The following is a 21,067-nucleotide window of genomic DNA, read 5'->3' as shown; positions in this document are numbered from 1 at the left end:
TCAGTAGTACTATGATAGAAGGCTAAGAGAATGAAAGCATCACCAGATAGGAGGCCTTGTACCTACAGGCTAACAACCACAACCATAGTAATGACAATGACGATGTGACGAAGATGATGATAATGATGACTATGATGCTAACTGGCACTTGTATAGTGCTTTAAGGTTTGCAAAATGGCTTAACACCCTTTATCTCACATAAACTTCACAACACCCTCTGGATATCGGGAAACTAATGGTGACTTCCTACTTTTAAGCTTCCATGAAGCTTAAAAACGTGCAGATTTGGCAAGAGGGCAATCTGTAGGAAGCGATGATGAGACAAATGAATAAGTCAATAGGAGTAATGCTAATGTTCTGCTAGAAGGCAATTAGAAAGGTAGCACAGTACACTTGTAAAGATCAGAAGGCCTGATTTAGGTAGAAGACCTGGATTTGTTTCCTAGCTTTCCCACTTACTGAGCTGCCCACCTTTAGACATTATTTTCTTTACTGTAAAATGGGGATGATATTTGGACAACCCAACTCACAGGACTGTTGAACGAGGATCAAATGAAAACAAATGTAAAACACTTTGTAATTATAAATTGCCATAGAAATATAAACTTTTATTATGAGTATTTAGGGTTGGAAGGGACCTTAAAAATCACTAATACAACTTTTCCAGATTAGAATACTAATGTCTAGAGAAGTTAGATGATTAGGTAGATAGACTGTGAGCTCCATGAAGCCATGTCTTATTTAATACTTGTATCTTCTCTGGTACGTACCAAAGAATTTTGAACATAATAGGTAGCTTGTTAAATGCCTGTTAAAGTATGAAGTTAAAATTATATATAAAGCCCTTTGAAAACCTTTCAAGTGCGTAGGTTAGCAATTATCAAGGTCACACTGCTAAAAAACAATAGCTAGCATTTATAGGGCACTTTAAGATTTGCATGTATATAAACATACATATATATATATGCTCATTTGATCCTCACAACTCTATGAGGTAGGCATTGTTATTATTCCCATTTTACAAATGAGGAAACAGGTTTAGAGATGTCAACCAACTTGCCCAGCATCTCACTAGCAGTGAGAATATGTCTACCCTAGCTAGGACTTGACCTCAGGTCTTCCTGATTCAAGGTCCAGCGCTATCTATTTTATCACCTAACTAGTTAATGACAAAGTCAAAACTAGAGAATTCTGGTCTCCTGACTTAGGTCAATTTTTTTTTTCTAACACATTATACTGTCCCTTCCATATTTAAAGAGATGAACTCTATTTTCCACAACCATCAAAAATTAAATGATTGAAAGGCTAGCTTCCAAATAGTCTTGCATGAAAATGTGTAGTGTACCATGATGGTACCATCTTAAAGCCAGCCATTTTATATATGAAATGTAAAACTGCCAAAAGGGAAAAAGGGCCCTTAATAATTTAATTCAGGGCTTTCAAAATCTAAATAGTAACAATCCTGTCCTTTTAAAACCTGTCACTCTGGAAATCCTTATAATAATTACTATCATACAGTTACCATTTTTATTCTTATTCTTATTATTGAAATGTTAAGATGAAACCATTCTGTGCTTATATAAAGTTATTTTTCCCTCCCCTGTGGCAAGCTTTTGGGGATCATAAAAAAGGACTGGGTTGAGATTAATATATAAGTAACTGTAAATTTAAATAATGCAGTTTCAATTACCAACACACACTGAACATTTCTCATTAATTATTTACTCCCTCTGAAGACAATGAGATATCTGAGACAGCTCCAGAGATTCCATACCATTAATATGAGCTTGCATCCTTGAATCTGTACATACTTCATGATGATGGAGGGCAATTAGCCAGAATGAAGAAAAAGTTCATTTTCAATCAAAACAACAGCCTTCATTAGGCCATATTTCTTATTATAGATTAAGGGTATACAATTTTCTTTTTTAATATAGATGAAATGAGTTTTTCTATCCATTCTTTAGGAATATGATATAAAACTTAGATTCTGTGTGAATATAGTACATACTATATATATCTAAGAACCAAAGGTTGCTTTTATAGTAATTTAATTTGGGGATATGAAACTTTCACATTATAAATCAAATGATGCAAGGGAATGCTTTGAATAGAAAGACCAGAAAAGCAAATCCTACATCCTGTACATATTGAGATATTTGACCACAATGATCTCTACGTCCCTCTCCCTTCAATCTCTCCTTGCTGTACAGCTTGTAAGTTAGAATCATTTCTATGCCTCATTTTTAATCAAATGAAATTTGATGCATAAAAAATACTTTGTTACTGAGAAGGATTATGTAAATATCTTACCTTATTATTCCTAAATTTAAAATTTTTTTAGTCCTTTCATCTTTTCTAGATGTTGATGCAAATGCATTTCCTCAGTGTCAGCTGAATGCTTAATCCAATTTTGCTAACCAGCAAACATTAAAGAAAATCATCAATGAAAGCATTCATTTCCCAACTGGGTATACCAACTAGCCAATTTCATTTGACCCCTTTAAATCATAAATATAGTTGAGTTTGTACATATTTCAGTTCTAGATTTAAAGATTGTTACATTGTGGTTGAAACATAAGATTGGGGAGAAAGTTGTGCTATCTATAATTATTTAAGTAGTCATATTTCTAATAGTTATCAACCTTATGGGAATAAGAATATTATACATTATGCTAAAACAGGAAAATAACTTTAATTCTCAAAAAATCTAGACATTATAATGCCATCCAGCACTCCCTTTCATAGGCATCTTTCACAGCTGAGAGTGAGAATTTTTCCTGTGGAAATAAGGACAAAAATGACTCAAAGAAGCCTCAAGAACCATGCTCTTTTAGCTGTAAATGCTAAAATTAAATTAGTTTTCAAATATAAAAAAACATCATTAGATCAGGACTCTATATGCAATCATAAAATTCTGCTTAGATTTTTAATTTTTTGAAATACTGAAAGAAAAAGATGACATATTTGTTGGAGTTTCTATGATTAAAACTTTTTTTCCTTAAAGCATCAATTGGGAAAACAGTATTTAGAGATTGAGCTTTTGGTGATAGCAAAGAAAAATTGTTTGAGGATGCTGAAAATTCAAGGGAATATTATAATAACACAAAAGTGATTAATGACATCAGAATCTTAGGCTTCTGTTTTTTTGAGATACTATAGTACTGTCTTTAATGACTATTTAAATGACATATTAAGCATTCTAGCACTTTGCTGATGTTTGGAAAATTTAAATACTAGCATATACATACATAAATGCTTATTAATTATTCAATTCTTTCCCCCTTGTTTAGTACAAATGATTTTCCATATCCTTAAAACATTTTACATTGCAAGGATAGATCCTTAACTAACTACTCATTGTAATAGTATCCTTCTTCCTAGCTTCTTTCTTATTCTCTTCCTTTTAGAATCAAGAAGAAAAAAATCTTAAATGTTTCAATAGTACAGATATGTAGCAAAGAATTTGTTTGCAACTATAATTTCACAGGTTGCAAATACTAACCTTAATTTAACTAAATACCAACATATAAGTTGAAAAACTCTCACATAAAGGAGTTACTTATGTAACAACTAAAATACTACTTTTCAGTTTAAGAAATGTTACCTTGTCTATAAACAAGATAAAATACAAATTACTTACAATATCTTGAATTTATATAGAGATTTTTGTGCATTAATATAAAAAAATTAAACATAGCCATTTATGTTGCAATAAAGATTGAACAAACCAAGCTATATGTTAGTCTATTACTAACCTGATCATAATTTTTAAGGGTAGTTTCTAAGTTGTCCTCCAGAAAGTATCAGTGCATTCAGAAGGGCTCTAAGGGCTGTTGCTGCCGCCGTGGTGGCACCATGATAACCGCACGTTGTAGTCAGAACTCCCTCTCCATCATTATTACAGTATCCAGATCTAACATCCCTTAGCTGGAAGAATCTCTCTTTCTTTGTCTGCCATGACTACAGACCGAGTTTTTAGCTTTGGCAGCAATTTTCATTTCCATGTCCCATTAGGGTGAAATCCAACCCTTCAGTTCTTCAGGGAAGACTCACTCAGAGGTTAGAGAGGGAGAAGGGGTGGGGGTACAATATCAGGTCCAGGGTGACCTCAGATAATAATTCCTCACAGCACCAGATGGTGGGCACTCACTCAGCTCAGTCAGATAAACCTTTGGCCATTTTGACTTATAGTGAACATTACAAAATAAGGTAAATGTGGGGAAAAAACATTCTAAATGGGTCTGTTTCAAAATATTTAAAATGATGCAGTAAAGTAGATACCAAACAATTTTTTAATAAACAGAAAAGTTTCACAACACACATTCATAAATTTTTATGTGTATGAGTCACCACAGAATCACTGAGAAGGGATTTCTTGTTTGGATTTTTAAAAAACAGTGTATTTAAAAATGAACCCAAGAAAAAGGAATAATTTTACTCTGGGTCAAAAAACATTGAAAGAATTGCTTCTTGTTGAAACACACTGGAATACAGGTGACTGTATAGGAGAAAAAAATCCTAGGTACATCAAGACCTGTAGCTTCTTTCTGGGGGCCAGGTGTAGAGAATAAGAAAATGTTTAGGATCCTAAATTTGGAAAATAATGCAGTGGGCACAAGTGTCCCATATATAAGGAAAAAGGGAGCTACCCATGTGCTACCATTTTGCACATGAATAAAGTTTATTCACTAAGATTTTGGGGGCATACTGTACTTAAATAGTAGGGCAATATGGTGCTAGCAATCATTAAAAAAAACTGAGTAATTGTTTTAAAGGTCAAAGCAGAAAATTTTCTGAGTCTTTCTTGCAGCAAAAAGGGAGTAGGCATTTCTCAGAATTCTCACCTCCAAATCCAGTTAATTGTATAGCCATTAAAACATTTCATCTTCTTATTTTATGTTTCATAATTCCTATACCAGATATCATATTTGTTATCCAGTAGAGGCCTAAGGAAGGGAGGGAGGAAGGGGGAAGGAAAGAAGGTAAGGAATTAAATAAGGAAGGAAAGAAGAATAAAAAAGAAAGTAAGTAACATAGAGGAACAGGAAAATGTAATTGTCAAGAAGGAGAAAGGAATCATCCCTTTGGGGGGAAGTCAAAATCACATAATAATAGTTTCTTTTGTCAACATCCCCTAATGTACCCCCACATCAAAGGTCCACTATATAATTAGGAAAGATAGTCTCACTTCCTAATCTCTGGAAAAGGAGTTATGGTTCTAAATTCCTAAAAGCTCAAAATATCTATCTTTCACTTAAAATTGTAAATGAATGCAACCTACTGTAAGATAGTTGTCAAGGAAGAGCTGACATGAGTTAAGAAATAGTCAAGATCTGTAAGAATAATAATTAATATTTACACAACATACAGGATGAACTAGAGATTCTAAGCCAAGAAAGCAAATTTGATCACATAGATTATTGCTGAGACCTGACTGGATAACAGCCATAACTTGACCATGGCCCTGGAAGGATAAACCTTATTATTCAAAAGAAACAGAATAGTTAAGGTGGTTAGAGTTTCTCATATTTTAAAAAGATGTACTTATATGAAAAATATCCAGGAATTAGTGGGGGGGGGAATGCTTTGTGGAGAGTATTTGAGTAAAAATCAAAGTAGACAAAAACAGAAATAATGCTGCCATCACAGTACACTATAGATAATGTGAGCAAGGGGGAGAAAAGGACATCCATGGGGAGTTGGGGAAACATCACAAGACTGATACAGCATTATGAGATAGTAATATGAGAAAGGCACGTGAACAAGCATTTATTAAGCACCTACTATGTTTACACACTTGAGGACCTATATGGCCACATGTGGCCTTGAGGCTGCAGTTCTCCACCCCTGCGCTAGATGATAGACTTAATCTTAACAATAATTCTCAAAAGAGGGTTCGCAAACTCTTAATAGCCATATGAAAGACTGCTGCAAATCAGGTGGAGCTGTAAATTGGTTCAATCATTCTGAAAAGTAATTTGGAATTTTTCTAAAAAATTTGACTAATATGTCTACACACTTTTGACTCAGAGATCTCACTGATGAGAATATCCCAAGGAGGTCAAAGACACATATTAAAAAAAAGATTCCACATACACCAAAATATTCACAGCATCACTTTCTGTGGTACCAACAAACTGGAAATGAAGTGGGTGATCATGGTCAGGTGACCACCAAGATGGCAGATTAGCTACTTTTTACACATCTCTTTAAACTCTAAACCTTAAAAACAAACAAACAAAAGGAATTAAGCATCACATATAAAGTAATTACAGCTGATTCCCCAAGAAAAGGCTAAAGGATCCCATCCTCTACCACTTAAGAAAAAAGTCAAAATTAGTACCAGTGAACTATAATACTCAGATTTCTCACTCAGCACTTTTATCCCAATGTCGTGATAGGCAGGGCCCCTGTAGTTTCAATGATTCTGCCAGACGACCCTGCAAAAAGCAGCAATTGCTCATCTGTAAAATGAGGTAGTTGGACTAATCTTCCAGCTCTATCGTCCGATGACCTCTATTGACAAGAACTGCTAAAAAAAAACCCTGGAAAGTGAGATGAGGAGAAATTAAGTTCAGATCAACAGTTTAAAAAGCACTGAGTGGGTCACAAGTGAAAAAAGTTTAAGAAGCACAATAACTTAGACCATATGCCACAATGTCTTGGTAGTAACAAAGAACTAGAAACAAAGTTTATACCCATAAAGTAAGACATAGTTTCTGTTTCTTTTTCTTCTTCAGTCTTTTTTCTTTTTTCTTTTTTAATTTCAAGTTCTCTTTCTCCCTCTACCCCCTGTCCCACTCATTAATAAGGCAAAAAATGACATCCATTTTACACATGAAGTTAAGCAAGACATATATCTGCATTAGTCATGATATTTAAAAAAAGCAAGGAAAATTAAGAAAAGAAATAAAAGTATGCTTCAATTTGTGCTCTGAGACCATCACTTCTCTATCTAGGGATAGAAGCATTTTGTATCATGACTCCTTTGGAATTGTGGTGAATTGCTGTACTCATCAGAGTTACAAAGTCTTTCACAGTTGACTATCTTTACACTATTGCTGTTACTAGATTGTTCTCCTGGTGCTGTTCACTTCACTTTATATCAGTTCATACAAATTTCCCCAGGTTTTTGGAAACCATTCCCTTTATCATTACTTATAGTACAATAATGTTCCATTACATTCATATACCATAACTTGTTCAGGCATTCCCCAATTGATGGGCATCCCCTTGACTTCCAAGTCTTTGCCATCCCAAAAAGAACTACTATAAATATTTTTGTACATATGAGTCTTTCACCTTTTTAGAAGGATAAAAAGAAGTATGAAAACATATATTTAGTGATGTAAAATGAAGCAAGCAAAACCATGAAAACATTATATATGAAGACTACAACAATGTAAATTAAAAGAAAAAAAACAGCATGATCACGCTTGTCCCTGAAAAAGACATGAGAAAATGCACCTCCCTAGCTTCTTTGTAAAAGGAGGAGACAGAAGTACAGGCACAGAACATTACACGTACTTTCACACTTGGTTGACATATTGGTTAGTTTTACTGAATTGTTTTTTTCTCTCCAGCTAGATGGCAACATAGTGCATAGAGCATTGGGGCTGGAGTGGAGAGACCTGGGTTCAAATATGATCTCAGACCCTTACTAGCTGTCAATTTCTGTTTGCCTCTATTTTCTTATCTTTAAAATGAGGATAATAAGAGTATCTATTTCCCAGGGTTGTGAGGATCAAATGAGACAATAATTCCAAAGTGCTTAGTACAGAGCCTTTCACATAGTACACATTATATAACTGTGATGATGATGATGATGGTGGATGGATGAATGAGTGGGTGGATGGATGGATGGATGGGTGGGTGGATGGATGGATGGTTCTCTTGGAAGAAGGGAAAGGGGATATATTCGGAAATGATGTAAAAAACAAGAGGTATCAATTAAAAAAAAGTTTTTAAAGTAGATGACCATTGATTGGGAAATAGCTAAACAAAATTAGATACATGAACATAATGGGAAATTAACATATCATGACAATGTAGGAGGAAAGAACAATAACAATGAAAAGCTGAATGTTGCAATTATAATAGCCAAATATGACTCTGTATAATAGCCAAGTATGGAAAGAGATGAGATAATGCCCATTGTCCAATATTCTCACAGAGGTAAGAACCCATATAATATAAAACTATTAAACACTGTTGACATGTTGGTTAGTTTTGCTGACCTGGCTTATTTCCCCTCTCTTTTTTATTTTATATTCTAAGGAATGTCTTACTTGACAGAGGAGTGATATATCTGGAAGGGAAATGATGTAAAAAACCAACAACATAAAAACATATTGAGAAGGGGCAACTAGGTGGCACAGTGGATAAAGCCCTGGCCCCGGAGTCAGGAGGACCTGAGTTTGAATAGGACCTCAAACACTGTACTAGCTGTGTGATCCTGGGCAAGTCATTTAACCCAAAAACCCTTAAGCCCCTCAAAAATGTATTGACAGGCTAGAACACTGATTCAAGTGTAATTAAGATATAAATTACTGGGGAAAAAGGTAAAGTCTTATACTTGGTTTTCAAAAATCAACTTCACAGGCAAAAGATGGAGGAGGTATTACTAGAAAACAGTTTGTCTTTAAAAATATGGTTATGTCATCCCATTCCCCGCTCCCTCCCCAAATGAGCTCCAGTGGGTATTACCTTCAGCATTAAATATAAATTCCTTTATCTGACATTCAAAGCTCTTCATAATCTAGTCCCTTCTTACCTTTTTTTCTTTCTTATACTACTTCTTCTCCACGTGCTCTATGATCCCACAATGCTGGCCTATTTGCTATTCCTTAAACAAGACACTCAATTTCCAGACTCTGCTCTTTTGTGTTGGCCACTTCTTACATATGGAATGCTCTACCCCCTCACCTCTATCTCTTAGTTTTCCTGAATTCCTTCCAGATTCAACCCAAATCCCACCCACTGCAGGAGGCTTTTCCCAGTCTCTCAACTGCTAATGCCTTTCTCTTTTGACTGCCTTCTCTCTCCTCAGTATATATCTTCTATGTACCTAGTTATTAACACGTTAGCTCCCCTGTTAGAATGTAAGCTCCTTGAGGGCAGGGCCCATTTTTGCCTTTCTTTATATTTCTAGGGCTTAGCACAGTGCCTCACATATAATAAGAACTTCATAAAGGTTCGTTAGTCAATCAGCATTTATCAAGCACTTACTTTGTACCAGACATACCTTACCAGTTCAAACCATTAGAGAACAATACAAGTCAACATATAATGATAATATTAATAACACTGAAAACACCCAAACTGCATCATAAGCACAGTTTGGCATTGCAGGTCCTCAACTTTAAACTGATGAAAAAGCTACCATCTTCAAGAAAACCCTTGGATAGTAATTAGCTAACTTCTTGTTATCTGGTTAAAACAGCAGCTCTTGGTTTCATTTTTAGCTAACAAGCCCATGTTTGAAAGTAAGGGAAAAAGTCATGGAGTGCTCTCAATTAAGGGGTAAGTTTTGTAGCGAGTGTGGATCCAAATCCCAGAAACAACATTTGGAGTCAGTTGTACAGTAACTGCTCTAAAGTCCCTGCTAGGGACAGTTACAGTAACATAAGCTAGAGGTAACTAAACATCCTGATGAGCAATTCAAGGTCCTCTCGACAGCAGTACTATTCCTAAAACTGTAAACTGATAGCTCTGCAGTTGAGCATGTCACTAAAAGACAGATGATGCTAGGATCACACTAAGAAATTTTTTCTTTCCAGCATAGGAAAAAACAACAACAATAACAACTGGATATCACTTTTCAGAACAGAAAAGTTTCCTGAGGTCAGAGCCAAATCCAATCAAAAATGGGCCTGCCTCATCAGCACCTATTGTCTAAATTCATCAGGACAATTGCTCTCTACAATTTCATGATTGATTAGAAAAAAAGGGCAAGTAAGAGCTGAGTTTTGTATTTCTGAAAAAATTCCTTAGAAAAGCAAAAAAGATCAGTTATCTTGTCTCTATCACTAATAACAATAATAACATATTTATTTAGCATTATAAAGGGCAACACTTTATATACGTCTCATCTGATGTTCACAACTCCATGGGGTAGGCAGTACAAGTATTATTATATCCATTTTATAGTTGAGAAAACTGAGGCTCAGAAAGGTGAAAAGGGCTGTCTTTGGTGTCTTTTCCTTCTCCCTCCCCCTCCTCTTATTATTTTTTCTCTCTTCCTGTCTCTCTCTCCTTCTTTGTCTATCTGTCTGTCTTTCTCTGTCTCTCTATAATCCTCTCTCCCTCCAATTGGAAATCTCATTCATTCTCACCACTTTTAACTACTACTTTTATGCAATGGTTCCCAATTGCATCTTCAATCCCAACTTCTCTTTTGAATTCCAAAAATGCACCTTCAACTGTTGTCTGAATATCTCCACTTCCACTGCTTACACCTCAAGAATTAGGACACTCAACCCAACACATGAAGCTGCTGTTTTTAAAAGTCCATTGCAGAATGTAAACCACCTGAGGATGGAATAAAAGATGTAAACCCCGACAAATGTGATGATGACAGACCCAACCTTGGACCCTTTTAGCAGTAAAATGGGTATTAGAGGTGATAGTGACCAGTGTACAATGGTACATAAAAAGGATATTCTGTTGATATCTTGATGGTGGCTAATACTCATTTTAATTGGCACAGCAACCTCATGTAATAAGGGCAAAACCTCCTGCTCTTCAACATAGAACAAAGGTTTATATAATAACTTTATCAATCAGAGGCTGGTAGAGAACCATATGTCATATCATACTAATCCATCATGATTCTCCCTGTCACTCAGGTTCCCAGCCTAGGTGTTATCCTTCATTCCTCACTCACATTCACCCCACATATCCAACGTTACCTTAACATCTCTCATTAGTGTCTCCTCTGTCACAGCTGCTACCCTGGGATAGACCTTCATTACCTCAGGCCAGAACTATTGCAACAGTTGTTGGGAGTCTCTCCCCCTTCTAGTCCATCCTCTCTTCTCAAGTGCTAAAGTGATCTTCTTGAAGTGTAGGTCTGATCATTTCAATCCTCTACTCAATAAACTCCAAGAGCTCCTTTTTACTTGCAGGATATTAAATTCTCTATTTGGCTTTTAAAGCTATTTATAACCTGACCTGTTTCCACCTTTCCAGTCTTCTTACACACTGGCCTTCTTGTTATTCCTTACACAAAACACTCCATCTCCAGAATCCATGTCTTTTCACTGGTTGTCTCCCATTACTGCAATGTTCTCCTGTCTCAACTCTGCTCCCTGGCTTCCTTTAAGAAATTCAGCTCAAATCCTACCTTCTGCAAGAGGTCTTCCCTATCCCTCTTAATGCCTGTACCTTCTCTCTGGAATTATCTCCCATCTGTGCTGCATATATCTGTATGTACATAGTAGTTTGCATGTTGTCTTCCCATTAGAATGGGAGTTCCTTATATGCAGGGACTATTTTTTACTTCTTTGTCAACCCCAGAGCTTACTTAGCACAGTGCCTCAAACATAGTGAGTGCTCGATAAGTCCTTGTTGATTGACTTATCTTTCAAAGGCAGATATTCTCCTTGGCACAAAAAAGCCCTATGACTAAGCAGAAGTGGCTGCATCATCCTTGGTTAAGTAATGATATAGTCCTGTGCCCACATGGCATCATGGAACTCATGTGCAAACTGATAATGAACTCAATCTCCAGTCTCTGCAATTGTGAAAGCATCACATTCAGTTCAGTGGGGGATGTATGATGCCTCTGATGTGAACTAAAATGTTCCACAAACAACCAAGAGGCATCAACAAAATCCTCCATTGGTCTTGACCTCAAAGTGGCCCCAGACCACTCATTCAAACCCACTGCTACTTCCTAGGAATGAGTATAAATAAAAATCTTGTCTATCCCATTCTTCAAAGCTCTTTCATATACTAGTCATGTAGTCCACAAGTTGGCCCACTGTGAGGACTTGACAGGTTACCCATTCTTAGAATGCCCCCAGTTAATGAATTAATAGCCACCAAGTTCCAGTTGTGTATATTTTTCTCACAGTGGGCACAAAAACAAACAAAGCAATGTTACTTAAGAGCTAAGTCTTCATAGGCAGGGACCCACTGGGCTGACCCCAGGAGCCGACTCAGCCGTAGGCAACAACATAATCTATTTGCAAAAGGCACTAATACCTTATGGACCATTTCCGTTTGTCAAGTGAGGTCTCCAAAGACTACTTATTTTATTAGAGGAACCATCTTGCATTACTCAATAGGCAACTCTAGATTAAAGGTATATGACCACGCTTTATCTGTTCAGTAGCCACTAGTGCTCAGCAACATGCAAGGAAGATCTAATGTTCATTTGGTTTGGCCAGTCTTTAGTATTTTTTAAAGTTTTCCGCTGCTAGTACCTTCCCTCTGGGTTTAATTCCCCCCCCCCACCATTTACACTGTATATATCTTGTATGTAAATAGTTGTTTGTATACTGTCTCCCTCATTAGAATGAGCACTCCTTGAGGACAAGGATCATTTATAGGTGTATGTATTTATTTTTTTAAACTTTCTTTTTATCCCAAGTACTTAGTACAGTGCCTAGCACTAGTAAGTGCTCAATACATGCTTACTGATTGATTGACTATGGTGATCCTGGGATTTGTTTTATTTTATTTTTTTTTGGTTGCCATTTCTGGCCTTATTATACCACCCAATAACATGAACTCAATGGTGCAGCCAAACTAGCCTTCTTACTGTTACTCATACATGATACTATATCTCCTTTTTCTCTGTCTTTGTTATTGCCTGTCCCCTCATACCTGGAATGGCTTCCTCTATGGAATTAGTCCCTCCTCACCTTCCCCTTAGAATGCCTAATTTCCTTCATAACTCAAGGGGCACTTTGTACATGAAGCCTTAGATCCCCCAGTTCCTAGTGCCCTCCTCCTCAAAATCACTTTCTATTTATTTTGCATATACTTATATATGTACACATCTCCTCCAATAGAATATAAGCTCCTTGATGTGAGAAATCATCTCATTTTTGGTTCTCAACCTTCCCTCCGCCCATCCCCACACACTCGTGGTGCAATGTCTCCCTTGATAAGTGATAGAATGATCTGAAAATGGAGCCATGATAGCTGTGGTGTATTCCTCAGGGCTACTGTGAAACTCAAACTAGATAAAATATATATAATGCCTTCTGTAAACTTTAAATTGCTATATTAGTGTAATATTATTAAAAGCTCTTGATAAATATGTGGTGATATTACCACTGATAATAATAATTATTATTATGAATTTCCCCCTCCTCCATGCTAAAATTGAACACAAGAGAGGTAAAAACCTGGAAGGATATGCTTTAACTTTGAATATTAGTAAGGGTCTCTGTGCTAAATCTTCAACAGTCCTCTTTTATGTCACAGTATTTACAAATACACAAAGAAGCACATATGTACATGAATATACAAAAGCTAATTTGGAGCTCTGTAGGTAGACATGCTGAAAACTCAAATATAGTGATAGAAACCATGATACCTGTAAGAGTGCTATAGGAGCCTAAAGACAAAGAGCAGGGGGTGAGGGAAAGTATTTTAGGGTATTTTCTCAGACCCCTCCAAGGGGTAGTTTTTGTTCACTTGGCAATCCTAGGAGTCAGAGACAGTCCAAGGGATACCAATGGAATCTTGGGGAATCTCCGTTCCTGAGAATCTTTCAAACTCAGAGAGACAACCATTTGTCTTAGATGGTTTAGGGGTTTTCTGTCATGAAGCACAGAAGCTAGCCAATAATGAGTTCTTGACCTTGACCACCTCTCAGATTCTTTTACTAGTTGAGGGATGGAAGGTGAGTCCAGTCTAAAAGTTAAGACACATGTACATGTACTTTCCCCTTTACCCTCTTTAAAAGAGTTTGCTGAATATTATATAGACTAATATTACTCAAAGTATTATTTAAAAGCAACTTCCTTATTGATGGCTATAAGAAGGGTGAACCCAAGGTATAATGGAATTAGATGGAGTAGACTCCCTCATGAGGACTCCAGAGACCTTGGGAATGGAGTAGGGGGTAAAAGTGCCACCACTAGTCTCAAGGTCTAGAATTGGTGTCTTTCCTATGCTGTTCATGCCAAATCCAGGAGTCCTGTTTATCTACTGCTTCTGGTTTTAGGGGTCAACAAGACGGCCTGACTAAGCTCCCAATCCTGCTATCAACCCTAGGAAAGCAGAGGGCTACAAGTCACTTTAGGATAGCATAATGGAAGGCAAAAGGGTTCTAGAGTTAGAATATGTGTGTTCAAAACCCACCTCAGATAATTACTACCCATGTGATCTTAGGGCAAGTTACTTAACCAATGTGGGCCTCAGTTTCTTCATCTGTAAAAAATAAAAGGTTGGCCTAGACACCCTTTAAGACCTCTTCAAACACTAGATTTATGATCACCATTCATTTTCCCAAACTGTAAAACTCAGTTAATTATGCCATTCCCTCCCCTATTTGATCCTCATATATTTGACTGTTTGAGAGAATGTCTAATAAAACACTTTGAAGTCTTAGCAAGTACTACAAAAATGTAAGGGGTATTTTAAAAAAATTTTGATCAAGGAAGAGAGAGATTATGTTTTGGTTGTAACACATAAACCTCTTAAAATATGCTCAGAATAGATAACTCCACACACAGAAATCAAGTACCAGTTCTGCCAGCTATGACCATAAGCATCAACTGTAAAATAGGAGATTAGACTAGATAGATGATGGCTAAAGATCCCTTCCAACTTCAAAATCTACAATTAGACTAAAATAAGGGCCTTCTGTCCCACTCCATCAAATATCTAAATTTGGGGAAAATAATCATGTTCTTGACTTTCATAATGGAAGATGATACTAATGATCCCTTCATCAGCAGAACATAAGATATAAGTTGTTTTTTCAGAAATAGGTTGACACTGACCAGTTGCATCCTGGCTAAATTACAGATGTACTTTGAGACCAGGGAACGGTGTAAATCTAACTAAATCTAAAGGGAGAATTAAATTCATGGCTAGTTGTAATTTCAGGAAGGAGAGCATTAATAACTGGGGGAATCAGGGAAGATCTCATAGAGGAAGTGGCCACTAAGCTAAACATAGAAGGAAGGTAAGAATTCTGAGAGGCAAAGATAAGGAAGGAGTTCATTCCAAGAGACAACTTGGACAAACGCAAAGGAATGGGAGATAGAATGCTGAGTTGAGAGAATACAGAGTGTGTGAAAAAAGGATGCAGCTAGACTGAGAGACCTTTTAACTCTAGGCTGAGAAGTTTATTTTATCCTGATGGCAGTAGGAAAACATTGGCATTTTTTGATGAAAGTTCTGACAAGGAAATAAGAGTCTCAGAGAGGACAATATCTTGAGATTTCCTCTATTTTTTTTAGTTTTCAACATTCACTTCCATAAGATTTTGAGTTCCAAATTTTCTCTCCATCTCATCCCTCCCTCCACCCCAAGGTGGTGTGCATTCTGAATATCCCTTCCTCTAATCTGCCCTCCCTTCTATCTTCCCCCCCCCCACTCTTTCCTTTCTATTTTCCTGTAGGGCAGGATATTAGATCTTGAGATTTCCTAGGGAGTCAAGGATATTGACAGGACTGGGATTCAGATACCCTGACTCCCATACAGAGACTCTTTTTATCTTTAATTTAATATGCAACCAGTTACCAGACCATCTAGAAAGATCTTATAAATCACCAGTGATCTTTGGAATCTACTTTGAGAAGTAACTAACCAATAAGTATTTACTGAGTGTCTACAATTTCTTAGGGCAGCTAGGTGGAGCTCCCAGCCTGGAGTCTGTGGAAGACTTGAGTTAAAATTTGGCTGCAGACACTTACTAGCTGTGTGACCTTCTTCAAGTTTGTCAAGTCACTTGACCCTGTTTGCCTCAGTTTCCTCACCTGTAAAATGAACTGGAGGAGGAAATGGCATACCACTCCAGTATATTTGCCAAGAGAACCCCAAATAGGGTCACAACTGCAACAACAAAGACAACCACAATTTCTAAACACTGTGCACAATGATGTAAGAATACAGAAGGTACTATATATAGTTCTTGACTTGGCAGAGCTTACAATACAGCTGGGAAGAAGCCTAACACACACACACTAATTAGAAAACCATACAAGACATTATATATGTTGTGGTACAGACTATCAGTGCTATAGGATTTGAGGGGAGGGAGAAGAAAAATGTAGGAGTTAGCATTTGAATTAGGCCTCAAATAATGACTAGAACATAGGCAGAAGGGAAGAAAGGGAAAGGAAGTGAAGGAGAAGCCTTGTTATAGAAGGTATCAGATAATCTTTCCAACTTTTTAACAGTATGGTTTTTTATAGCAAAAGATGGCTGGTGGCTCAGTGACTCCTATTCTCCAGCCATGTCCCACCTCTTACCTTCCACTCAACTTCTTAGAAGCTGGTGGCAACAAGGACAATAATGAAGTATGAGATGCAGAAAGGAGGAGCAGTCATTGCAGCCCTAGACAGGCCTGAGTGCTCTTCCCTTTAGCCTTGGCCTCAGCCATGAAGAGCAGGTAGAGGAGAGGCAGAGGCCAGGCCACGAAGGACCAGCCTCCACTGAGCCTCAAAGCCACCTCCTCCACACAGCCACTTGGGTTTGAGTATATAATGAGGCTCTGGGAGGAGCCTGGAAAGATGGTCACTGGCTCCCAAGAAAAGGTCCAACATTAGATGAAGGTAGAGCATGACTCTGAGGCTGTTCAAGAGAGAGTCGGCACATTTCCAGGTCAACTCTTTTATGATATTATGGTACCTTTTAGTCTTCTTGCCTTCATACCAGGGCAGTTTGTTTGTATCAATGAAGTCACAGTTGGGGAAAACTGCAAGTTCTTGACAAAGCAAGTCTATGGGTTTAGTAGAACATAGAGAAAAACATGTTTGGAAAGCACTGGATGAATTTTAAAAGTGATGAACTTTGAATACAGAGCTGAATTCACAGATTTAAAGAAAATGAATGATATAGCAGGTGATATTGTTGATATAAGATATTAAAAACTACATTAAAGTTAAAGGAAAGCACAGAATTGCTCACAGACTTCAATTAAAACCAAAAACTTTAGATGTTTTTGAAGCAGATTTTGTACATGACCCAAAAGCCAAAGGCAGTTGCCTCAGTAAGAAGGAACTATGAGCTCCACTCAATGAACTAGACCAGAGGTTCCCAAACTTATTTGACCTATAGCCCCCCTTTAAAAAAATTACTTGGCCACCCCCCAAAAATCTACTTTCTTTAACCCTTTAACAGTTTTTAAAAATTTGTGTCATTTCAAAAATATGTATATATTTTTTTAAAATGTCACATCTCACATTTAATAATTTATTGTGAATTTGTGGGCTTTTTCCAGCATTGAAATTTTGATAATACAATACCGCATCATATAACCATACGATATCATAATGTAAAGAAGTCATTAAACACATATTTTCCTGGCAATCCATGATGGGCTTCCCAACAATGCGCCACACACTTGCCTGCCAACACTTGCTTGTTAAGACCTGTTGGCAGACTTGACCACTGATGGGTTATAACTTGCATTTTGTGTACTTATTTGGAAAATAATGTAATCACTACGACTTTAACTCTGTTACATAGCAGATGAAACACATACAAATAGTTTTTCAAAATTTTCTTCTCTTCTTTCCTCATGCTTCCACTGCCCCTTATTTTATTCCATACCCCTCAACTGCACCCAAGGCTATTACCACCCTCACTACCCTCCTTTATTCCAGCACCCTCAGGGGGTGGTATCACCCACTTTGGGAACCTATGCTAGAATGACAAGAAGATATTTTAGGTGAATTGGATAGAAAACCTGATATTTTGTTTGCAAATGGAGAGGATATAATCTTTTCTAAAGAGGAGAAGGAAGATCAAAGACAGGTGTGACTGAAATGGTAATAGATTATCTTACTTAGGGCAATTTTCAAAAGGACATTACAAATTCACAGTTACTCAATGGCCAAGTGAATGGTTCAAGTTCTTCTGTTCATGGCAATGGTGATTATTTAGGAGTTGGAGTTAATTCTGTGCCAACTATATATTTTTCTCACACAGTTGGACCTAAGAGGATAGTAAATACTAGAAAAAATAATATTATAAAAATTCAGCAAAAAGAAAGAAGCCAAATGTAAATGGAGGAATAGCAATGACAACAGTAGCCATTCTTTTCCGGAACTACAGAATATTAGAACTCCAACTGATGTTTAAAGAGTCTTGGCTGATGTTGTGAATGGAGAACATTCTGACCAGAGAGAATACTGTATGCAGTGATACCAGTGAAATCAGGGCTGCTGAGCTTGAGGACCAGTGGAGGAATAATGAGGAACCATAATCACAATAAGGCTGCTTGCAGTGATGCCAGCAAAAGCAATTTTAATGTTTTTTCAATTTATTTTGTTAAACATTTCCCAATTACATTTTAAGTTCAACAGTATTTTGGTTTTTCTGGCTATATGTCAAGAAAATTGTTAACGTTCGTTTTTTTACAAAATTTTGAGTTTCAAATTTTTCTTCCTCCCTCTTTCCTCTCCCCTCTTCTGAAAATGGTAGACAGCTTGATATGGTTTATACATGTGCTATCATGTAAAAAACATTTCCATGTTAGTCACAGTTGTGAAAGAAAAAAACAGATCAAAAAGAAAAAAAAACATGAAAAAAGATAAAGTAAGTGAAAAAAATATGCTTCCATCTGCATTCGGAGTCCATCAGTTCTTTATCTGGGCATGGCTAGCATTTTTCTTCATGAGCCCTTTGTACTTGTCTTGGATCATCATATTATTGAGAAGAGCTGAGCCATTCATATTTGATCATCACACAGTGTTGCTGATACTTGTACAATGTTTTCCTGGTTCTGCTCATTTTACTTTACATCAGTATGTACAAGTCTTTCTAGAATTTTCTGTAATCTGCCTGTTCATCATTTCTTATTGTACAACAGTATTCCATTACATTCATATAACACAGCTTATTCAGCCATTCCCCAGTTGATGGGCATCCCCTCAATTTCCAATATCTTGCCACCATGTAAAGGGCTGCTACAAATATTTTTGCATGTGTAAGTCCTTTTCCCTTTTTTATGATCTCTTTGGGATACAGGCCTAGTATTGGTATTACTGGATCAAAGGGTATACACAATTTGGTTACCTTTTGGGCATAGTTCCAAAGTGATCTACAGAATGACTGATCACGTCATAACTCCACCAACATCAGTGTCCCATTCCCACATCCTCTCCAACATTTATCATTTTCCTTTTTTTGTCGCATTAGCCAATCTCATAGGTGTGAGGTGGTATCTCAGAGTTGTTTTAATTTGCATTTCTTCAATCAAAAATGATTTAGAGCACTTCTTCATATGCCTATAGAGAGCTTTGATTTCTTTATCTGAAAATTGCTGTTCATATCTTTCGACCATTTATCGGTTGGGGAATGGCTTGTATTCCTATAAATTTGACTCAGTTCTCTTTATATTTGAGAGATAAGACCTTTATCAGAGACACTTGCTGTAAAGATTGTTTCCTAGCTTTCTGCTTTCCTTCTCATCTCAATTGCATTGATTTTGTTTGTACAAAAGCTTTTTTAATTTAATATAATCAAAATTATCTATTTTACATTTTGTAATGTTCTCTATCTCTTGTTTCATCATGAATTCTTCCCCTCCCCATAGATCTGACAGGTACACTATTCCTTCCTCTTCTAATTCGCTTATGGTGTCACCCTTTATATCTAAATTATGCACCCATTTTGACCTTATCTTGGTATATAGTGTGAGATACTGGTCTATGCCTAGTTTGTGTCCTGTTGTTTTCCAGTTCAGCAAAGGCATTTTTGAGGAAGAAGAAGATAAGCAAGAAAACCAACTGAAAAAACAGTTACTCCTATCAGGAAGTCTTGAGGCTTTTTCTGGAACTAAAACAGAAAAGGAACTTTTATCTCCTATAATACCACACCCAGGCACTGTGCATCCTGTATTATCAAGCATATCAGAGCAAAAAGAATTTTTGTTAGATGTATCAGAAGAAACTACAAAAAGGATTTCAAAAGTCAAAGCTGCAACAAAGAAACTCAGCCTGCCCAGAAAATGGAAATTTGCATCTTAAAGCATGGTTTTGCAATTTGTTATGAATGTCAGTTACATGTAATTAGGAGTTATGCTTCTTACGTTATTGTGGCAGCAAATTCCTTTTACCTCTTTAATGGTGATATTTTTAAAAATTAAAAATAAATGTCTGAATACTTGAATATTCAATTTATTTTTGTTAATTTCTCTGTATGTTGTTGGTACCTTTGTGTTTTCCTCATGATAGAGTAGCAACATTTGGAACTATTTTTCAAAGAACACTACTTACGTCCATTGTTTTTGTGTTTAAATCTAAGGAAAGGAAGTTTTGTACCAGTGATGATGTTCTCCATACCAAATGGAGTATTTCAAATGGATTCCACAATTATATTTCATTACATATGTTAGCATTTTAAAGACAGTTTTGTATCTACATTGTAGGTTTTGCAAATAGGTGCCTATTTTAAAATTTGTTTATTTTCCACTTCTAGTACTTTCTTTTATGATGTAACAATCTTTGACGCAGAAAAATGGTTTATATACTCCAGAAGGAAGTTTTTTTGATGGGAAAAAAATGGTTAAAAAATTATGAAATAAAAAAGATGACTGGTGGCTCTTATCTTATTTTCCTCTGGTCCAACAAAGAAGAAGTGATACTAAAACACAGTCTAAAGTTTATACTATTGTACAGTTGGGCTCTCATAAGAATTAGAAATAGTGACATTTGTAGCAAGGAATATCAAAGCCACACCGAAAGAAAGGGATGTGAAAATTTAGAAGAAGAAAGTGTCCTGTTTTACCAAATTCACTTTTTTTTGTTTTGTTTTTTTGGAGGCAGTGAGGGTTAAGTGACTTGCCCAAGATCACACAGCTAGTAAGCATCTGAGGCCGGATTTGAACTTAGGTTCTCCTGACTCCAAGGCACAGCACCACCTACCTGAC

At 36.5% G+C, this 21,067-nt stretch overlaps 1 protein-coding gene and 1 pseudogene across 3 annotated transcripts in view; one reads left to right on the top strand and one right to left on the bottom strand.

Moving 5' to 3' along the window:
* LRRK1 (leucine rich repeat kinase 1) overlaps positions 1-21,067 on the bottom strand; it is a 153,394-nt gene that overhangs the window by 108,281 nt on the left and 24,046 nt on the right. The gene's annotated exons all lie outside the window — the stretch shown is intronic.
* Positions 16,677-20,165, top strand: LOC144456220 (unconventional prefoldin RPB5 interactor-like; annotated as a pseudogene).

The sequence above is a fragment of the Phascolarctos cinereus genome, unplaced genomic scaffold (genome assembly GCF_003287225.1).
Source record: "Phascolarctos cinereus isolate Bilbo 61053 unplaced genomic scaffold, phaCin_HiC Scaffold_3;HRSCAF=262, whole genome shotgun sequence".
In the NCBI taxonomy this organism is placed as follows: domain Eukaryota; kingdom Metazoa; phylum Chordata; class Mammalia; order Diprotodontia; family Phascolarctidae; genus Phascolarctos; species Phascolarctos cinereus.
The sequence above is the reverse complement of the archived record's forward strand: the minus strand, read 5'-3'. Positions and strand labels throughout refer to the sequence as shown.